Here is an 8,504-nt window from a genome sequence, read left to right on the forward strand (position 1 = left end):
GGGGGTTTTTTTTTTTTTTTTTTTTTTTAATTCTGGGAGCCTCTGGAGACCACACAATGCAACTCTAATGGGTCATTGGGAGAGATCAGGTGTGGGAAAGTGAGGGAGGGAAAGAGCTGGAATCCTGTGGACTGGAATCATGGCCAAATAGAGCAGGATGCAGACTTGAGGTCAGGCTCAGGTGTGGATGGCAGGAATAGCTATGGGAAATTTGCACTCTTTTCTCCCCTGCAGATTTTAAGATAGCAAGACAACTCTGGCTAAGACACTAGACTTGTCTATAAGTCAAATCTCAACCAGGTTTTTACCACAAACTTAATTATTAGAGCACTGTAAAGTGAACATCAGCTTTCAGAACAGCTTTGTTTATGATGCATGCTGCACAGTTTGTGATGATGTTCTGTTGAATAGCTCAGTATCTAATTGTTGTTCCATAAAAATAGGTTGCTTTCAGTAGTATATCCTACATGCTGCTAATGAAAATTTGGCCAGGAACTAACAAATAAAAAATTCTTAAAACACACAAAACAAATCATAACGGGAATCATCCAAGTATTCAAATATTATAGTAAATTAAAATGGCATATTTATTCAACAATACCTTTGTGTTTATACATTAAATATGCAAGCAAAATTGTCTGCCTACATTATAAGTGGCAGAGGGAAAAGAAATACTTTTTCAAATACACACAGGAATGAAATATGTCAGTTCCTTTTCCAGATCAGTTCTGCCAGAATAAGAGCTCCAGGCCTTCAAACATTAATGCTTCCTCTCTGGGTTAATATTTCACCTTTTCTCAGGAAGCCACTATATGATTCAGATCAGGGCTTGGCAGCCTTTAAGGAGTGGTGGAGTGAAATGAGGCAGCTAGGTCTGAAGGCAAGGTCATCTGGCCACCACTTCTCCCAGCCACCTGCTGCTACCCTAACCCTCCCTGCTGGTCCCAAGGGCTTCTCTTCTGCTCTCATGCCCCACAACCGCAGCCATCGCTACTGTTGTCCCTTGCCCATCACCCTCTATTTCTATCACCTCTTATTTTGGCCAGTAATGAATTTGGCAGTAAGAGAAGTGATAGCCACAGTAAGAAAGCATGAGAGCGGGGAGACTTTGGGCAATGGCAAGTAACCCTGAAGAATAATTATTCAGGGGTAGAGATGATTATGGAAACCATGGCCCAGGAAAGCAAAGGTGAGGAAGACTCAGATTAGAACTCCTCATTTCCAGTTCTGTGTTTTAGCCAGTAGAGTCATACTTTCCAAAAGCACAGAATACCCAAAGGCCCTGTCTTCCCTTGCCTTCATGGGGTTTCTATGATTCTATCTCTTCTCCATCGTGGAGTTAGCCAGTTTGGTCACTTCCCAGTGTCTGGAATGTTAGCTTTCTTGCAAGCAGAGCAAAGCATTCTGTGTATCAGCTGGAGTGGGGCTCAGCATGTGAAATGAGATTCAACCTTTGCTGAGTAGATTTAGATTGTCATTTCTGTGTTGCTTCCAGTTCCAGCTGCCTTACAGAATGGTCCCAAGCTTCTTACAGTCAGAATCTTCCAAACAGAACACTGCATCTCCTATCAAACAATCAGAATAAGCAATGCACATTTTGCATTAGGTGTACGGCTCTGTGTCAGTTTTATTTCACAGCAACTTTTGATGTTTAGAAATGATTGTCTAATCCTTGAACTCTTATCAGGCCTGGCAAATTTCAATGTAATCTCAATAAGCACAACTCTTTTAAAGTACTTGGAACAGTTCACCTTTAAAGAGACTGTAGGAAAGCTTGTCCTTCACTGTGAAAACTGGTGTTATTTTCATTAAAATATTTCCAATGAAGAAACACCATACGGAATATAAAACTTCAAAAGATGCATTTTGGGCACAAAATGTCAAAAGTATTGTTTTTTTTACATTTATTGCTGATTCCCTCCCCTCCTCCCCGCCCCCACCATCACAGTTACCCTTCCCAGCATAACTAATAGGACATCTCTTGTATCATCTGCTAAGCAAAGTAGAATAGCACATATTCATATTAATGCTCTATTATAGCATACTGCCACCAGTACAAGTCTAGGAGGCTTGTGAAATAAATATGTAACAGGGCATAGTAAAATGAAGGCATAAATCAAATCTTAGCGGGACTGAGATTGTATGTGAATCTTTATAGATACATTTGATATGAGTGTGAGTCCTGTGCTTAACCTAGCTATAGCCCTTCTCTGTATGGTGTACTGATTGTGCTGATAGATAGCATTACTGTGCTGTGTCACCAGATGTCTCCCTTGTATTTCACAGGAAAAAATTAAATGTTTGAAATGCAGTTTTTCACTAATTTAACACAATTAGTAAATCGTTCTGCTTCATGGCATCTATTTAAAAAAATTTGTATACGATTCTTTTAAATGGCTCTGCAAAGCTGTTTTTAAACTAGTCTTTCCATTTGTAATTATAATATGGTCCTTAAAAGAAATGCTATTTGCTCTGATTAGGCATATCAATTTGTTTAACTGCAAAGCCAAAGCTTAAAAATATGACTGCATTCATTTTGATGATATACTGGTCTTATTTTCAGTAACATGATGTTGTTTGTTCCAATGCATTTATGAATTCTTAAGTAATCTCAGGCCACACTTTGGAACAGTGAGGTATGGGTGTCTTTAGGTAGAGAGAGAATCCCTAAACCCAGGGACTCTTAGCCAGGGTGTCACAGCATCCTGGAGGATCCATAAGATCTTTTTAAGGATGCCAGAGTGCCACACAATGTTAGCACTTGTCAGGCCACAGCCTAATGAAGTGTGCCTTGAGTGTAATGAGGTTGACTACCAGTGCCCAAGCCTAAAAGCCACCCTTCAGAGATCCTGTATGAAAGACTGGTTTATAGGCAGTCTTGCCTGGTGGTTAGGTCACTGATGAAAGACAGGAGCCCAGGGGCAAAGTATAAGATATTGGTTGAGTCAGAGTTTGGGGCCTAGTTACCAAATCCAGAGGGAGATCCAGAAGCAGAGTTCAAAACACAGGTGCAGGAATCAGACACCAAGTTACCAGATCCAAGGGAAAATCCACAAGTTGGAGTCTAAGAACAAAGGCAAGCAGGGTCGGGAACCAAGAAAGCCAGAGAGGCTTACCAAAGCAGACCTTAAATCGGAACTGTTGGCTGGCCCAGAGTCTGTTGCCACAGTTGGAGCTAAAAGGGGAAGCTGATCTCCCAGCAGTTATTCAGGAGGCCCGGACTCATTAGCTGGGTTAGTGCTGCCAGTCAAAGCTCCAGGCTGGTGTGGTCCACTAGGCACCCACTCGATAATAGAGGTGGGCTGCCAGCTAGGGTCCCTGACATCTTCTCTCTCTTTGTCCCCTGATGGAGATATGGATGCTTCTGCAGTCCTGCTGAAATCTTTCAAAGGAAGGGGCTCAGAAGAAATTCCACAGCCAACCAAAAACAAGCACACAAGCATCTCTTTTAGAAAGACTCCCTCATCCTAGAATATCTCAATGTGCAAGCAAGCCACCTGATTCGTGTTTACTGTCAGGTTGTTTTTCATTGCCATAAAAGGGCCTTTGTTTGGATCTTGTGCTGAACACCTGAAGTAGGAATGGTCAAACCAAGCTAGTTATTATACCCATGATAAACCTTGGTTCATCTCTCAAGTGGAAGTACTTTACAGGGCAAGCACAGCAAAGAAAAGAAATATCAATACAGAAATGCAATTAAGAACCCCAGTATGACCCCTGCACTCCCACAATTATCAGTGAAAGAAAGTTTAAAAAAGGACGATATACCCTCTGCCTAGCATATACACACCTAATTTTCCCACAGCAGAAAATAAGCACTGACATTTGTGAAAGTTACTTGTATGCCGCACTGGAAGAATCCACTCAAGTGTGGATCATTCTAAAAGACAAGTCAACCTCAGAAGTCTAGCCAACCTAGGTAGCTGCATGTAGGAGAGCCCCTAATGCAAACATGCCTGTAAGGATTGAATCCTATGCCTTTTTCAAAGAAGAAGCATTTGTAAGAGATGTCCACTAATATTTGATTAACTAAAATAATTAATTTTGAGATCATAATCTGAAGATGAGAGGACAGAATGAATTCAGCAGGTTGTTTTAAATCTACTGTGTTGGGTTTTTTTTAAAAAAGTGTGTTAAGATGCTTTACACAATTATTCTTTGCAAAAGCAATCAAAACAGAGTTCCTACATAAAAGAGTAACCTTCAAACAACATTGGGGTGGAAGGAAGGAAAGAAGTGCTGGGCAAATGAATGGATTTTAGAAGTCACTATATTTATATGTTACTGTTATTTTAGTCAATAAAGTGTACATATCCTAGTAACAGATACAGAAATAATTTCATGGTTAAACACTGCCACTCACTAGAGAAGTGGTTCTCAATGTTTTTAGATTCAAGGCACCCCTCCATACTGTTGTGAATTTAGCAGTATGCCATTTCAAAAACTAATTAATCTATTGCAGTTCATAAAAAAATATGACCAGAAATATATTTTGTTAAACAAAGTGTTTCAGGATCACCTGTCTCTGAACACAAAAGTTCATTCTTCATTGCAATTTCATGGCATGGCTCATCAACATTTCACTTTTTTATGACAAAATTATCCATTACATCAGCTACATTGTGGGTGCATCTACACATGTCACTATGGTTATGTTTCAAAGATTGTAAGGGGCTGGAAGGGAACTCTCAAGATCATTGGGTCCAGCCCCACTGCACTAGGCAGGAAAGACAACTGGGGTCAGGTGACCCTAGTGAGGTGACGGTCCAGTCTCCTCTTTTTAAGATTTCCAGGGTAGGCGACTGAACCACCTCTGGAGGGAGTTTATTCCACAGTCTGGACACCCTAACTGTGAAGAAGTTTTTCCTAGTGTTAAGCCTGAAATGGTCTTCCAGGAGTTTGTGGCCATTACGCCTGGGTTTCCCCAAATGTGTCCTGGCTCTTGATGTACTCCCCTGATGTAATTTCCTTACCAAACCTGGTAAGTTGCTACCAAGTACCCTCTCAGCCTTCTCTTTTTTAGGCTGAAGAGGCCCAAGTCTCTCAGCCTTTCTTTGTATGGCTTGCCTTGTAAGTCTCTGATATAGGTGGCTCTTCTCTGGACTTTCTCAAGCTTTTCCACATCCTTGTTGAAGCGCAGTGCCAAGAACTGGCCGCAGTACTCCCGCTGCAGTCTCACCAATGCTGAGTAAAGTGGAAGAATCAGTTCCTTGGGTTTGCTTGAGATGCATCAGTTGATGGATGCCAGAGCATTGTTTGCCCTGCTGGCTACAGCATTGCACCAATGGCTCATGTTCATACCATGGTCTATTATTACCCCTAAGTCCCTTTCAGTCATGGTGCTAGTCAGTTTGGTGCCACTGAGCCTGTAAGTATGTTGGGGGTTGTTCGTCCCCAGCTGAAGCACTTTACACTTCTCAGTGTTGAACTTCATCTGGTTCTGATCCGCCCAGCTTGCCAGCCTGTCTAGGTCTGCCTGTATCTGCAGCCTATCTTCAAGTGTGACCACCCTCCCTCATAACTTGGTATCGTCCGTGAACTTGGCCAGTGAGCTCTTCACCCCCTCATCCAAATCATTGATAAAGATGTGGAAAAGCACTGGACCAAGCATGGACCCCTGAGGGATACCACTGGCCCCTGAGGGGTGCCACTGGCCACTTCTCACTAAGACAACACAGATCTGTTCATTAGAACTCTCTGGGTCCTACCCCACAGCCAGCTTCCTATCCACCTGACTGTCAAGCAATTAAGCCTGCAATCTTCCATTTTTCCCATGAGAACTTCATAGGATAACAGATCAAAGGTCTTTTGGAAGTCTGGGTATACAAAGGTCTTTTGGAAGTCTGGGTATCTCTTATCCAGGTGGTGAGTTACCTGGTCATAGAAGAAGTTGAGATTGGTAAAACAAGATCTGCCCTCAATGAAGCCATGATGGCTGTCATTCAGAATCCTACCTTCTGCAAGCATATTGCTCATAGACTCCTTGATTAATTTTTCCAGGGTTTTCGCTTGGATAGAAGTTAGGCTAACTGGCCTATAGTTGCCCGGGTCCTCTCTCCTCCCCTTCTTGAAGATGGGGACAACATTGGCTGTCTTCCAGTCTTCAGGGACCTCCCCCGAGTGCCACAAGTTTTGGAAGAGTTTTGCCAGAGGTCCCGTCCCATGATGACTTTGGCCAGCTCCTTCAGCACTCTTGGCTGAAGTTCATCTGGTCCTGCTGACTTATAAATGGCTAGCTTTGCTAATTGATGACGTACCAGCTCAATGTCAATGGCACAAAGGCAGTCATTCCCACCATGCCCATTCTGAACCTTATCTAGTGTGATTTTCCCCTTTGGCCGGTGAAATACTGAAGTAAAGTAGTCATTCAGGAGTTCGGTTTTCTCCTCCAGGTCGGTAGCCAGCTGTCCTGAGTTGTTAAGAAATGGCCCCACACTTCCATTTGTTTTCCTCCTATTCCCATCATATCTAAAGAAGGACTTCTTATTGTCCTTGAATTCTGTTGCTAGTTTAAATTCAGTCTTCACTTTAGCCTTTCTAACCCGCTCCCTACAAGTGCGGGCCATTGTTGTATAGTTCTCCTTGGGGACTGTCCTAAGCTTCCATTATTTGTGTGCCTCTTTCTTCTTTTTCAAGAGGACCATGATATCCTGATTAAGCCAAGAGGGCTTACCAGCCCTTCTGCTATCTTTCTTCTACATGGGAATGGACTTCTTTTGGGCTTTGAGGGTTGTGATCTTGAGGAACAACCACTCTTCATGTGCTCCTTTTACCTTTGGTCCCTGGTCCCACAGTGCTTCCCCTACTAATGCCCTGAGCCTGTTGAAATTCACTTTTGTGAAGTCCAAAACTTCAGTCCTGCTAGCTGATTTGCCTGCCTTGCAGGGTTGATGGACAGTGAACGTGATGGTTGCGTAGTTGCTGTCACCCAGGCTACCCTGTATATTCCAGTTGCTCACCAGATCATCTCCTTTGACCAAGATCAAGTCTAGGAGAGCATTACCTCTGGTTGGCCCATGCACTTTATGAGTCATGTAAACCTCTTCAGTACAGGTCAGGAAACAACATGACTGATCCAATGTTACTGCACCATGATTTAGTACTTCCTTTTGGAAGTACTAAATCAAGGCACAGTAACAGCCAATACAGCGCCACATGCAGTTATTTTTAACAGCTACTTTGCTGTAGCGGCATGGTATATTGGCGGAATGCATCCCTACAGCAAAGTAACTGCTGCTGGTCATGTGTAGAGGCCTGCAGACACTACATCACTAGCATGTTGCTACAGCAACAAGGCATCACATGTAGATGCGCCCTATATTAATTAAAAAGTTAATTCTTGTTAATCGCAACAAACAACACAGCTCACGTGAGTGGATGCTCAGCATTGTGCATCTTCTTTCTCCTGTCCACTAAACACTTTTATGAAGTATAAGCAAAAGACAATAGCCTTTAAAACAGCCACAGATAGTTAGTAGAGAATTTACATTACATAGGGGAATCCTGGCAGTCTCTGCTACCTGCTGAGTCAGCCCCTCCCCTCAACAATATCCCTATAAGAGGGACAATATGGTATAGAAGGAGATACGGAATATGTATGGAGCAAAGCATGGGTGAGAGGCGTGAAACTTTACTACACCAGATCCTATACTAGCATAATGTCCACAGTGGTATGAATTAGTAGAACAGGCAACGCACTACTCTAAATTCTACCAGGGCTAGGCAGCTGAGGGTCAGTGTTACTGTCCTCCAGTTTCCTGAGATGACTGCTTCCCATCACGTCAGAGCTGCATAGTAAACTAGAATATTACCATTTATTTTAACAAGAACAGGTCTGGCCTAGTTTAGTGGTGCTCACATTTTTGGCCCTGTAGGCCAGATGAATGGTGTGGGCTGCACTGAGCCTGGTGTCTCCCCCATGCACCAGGATTGGGCCTCAGGCCCTGGATTTCTGTGTCACCTCCATCCAGCTGGAGCCTGATCCTGGCCAGGCGAGGGTGGTATGGGGCCCTGTAACCCGATCCTGGTGCAGAGAGGTGGCATGTGGCTCCACACCACTCCTACCTGGCAGGAATTGGGCTCTAGGGGCACTGCTCTGCCCCTGCCCATCTTCACGTGCTGGAATTGGGGCTCCACCATCCTGCACGCCCAATATAGAGCACAGGGCCATAGCCTGTGGGACTCCTTATGGTACCCAAGGGGAGCCCTGCAGGCCAGATTACATAGTGCCAGAGGCTGGATCTGGCCTATGGGATGGGGACTAAGCACCCCTGGCCTAGCTGATTTCAAGTTCACCATACTTTAATTCTGAGTTTTTCGAAGTCACCCAGTTATTAAAATTAATGAGGACCAGGTTTTTAGTTTTCTTTGACAATTTCAGCCTTAATTCTTTCTGGTTGACTAGTTTTCTAGTTTTCTGTGGCTGTCCTAGAATGTAAAATACAAGGGGTTCTGTGATCATCAGACTGTTGCATAAATTGCTGATTTTTCCCCTGGAGGCTAGT

Source organism: Gavialis gangeticus, unplaced genomic scaffold, assembly GCF_001723915.1.
Source record: "Gavialis gangeticus isolate Ggan-Ray unplaced genomic scaffold, GavGan_comp1, whole genome shotgun sequence".
Lineage (NCBI taxonomy): Eukaryota > Metazoa > Chordata > Crocodylia > Gavialidae > Gavialis > Gavialis gangeticus.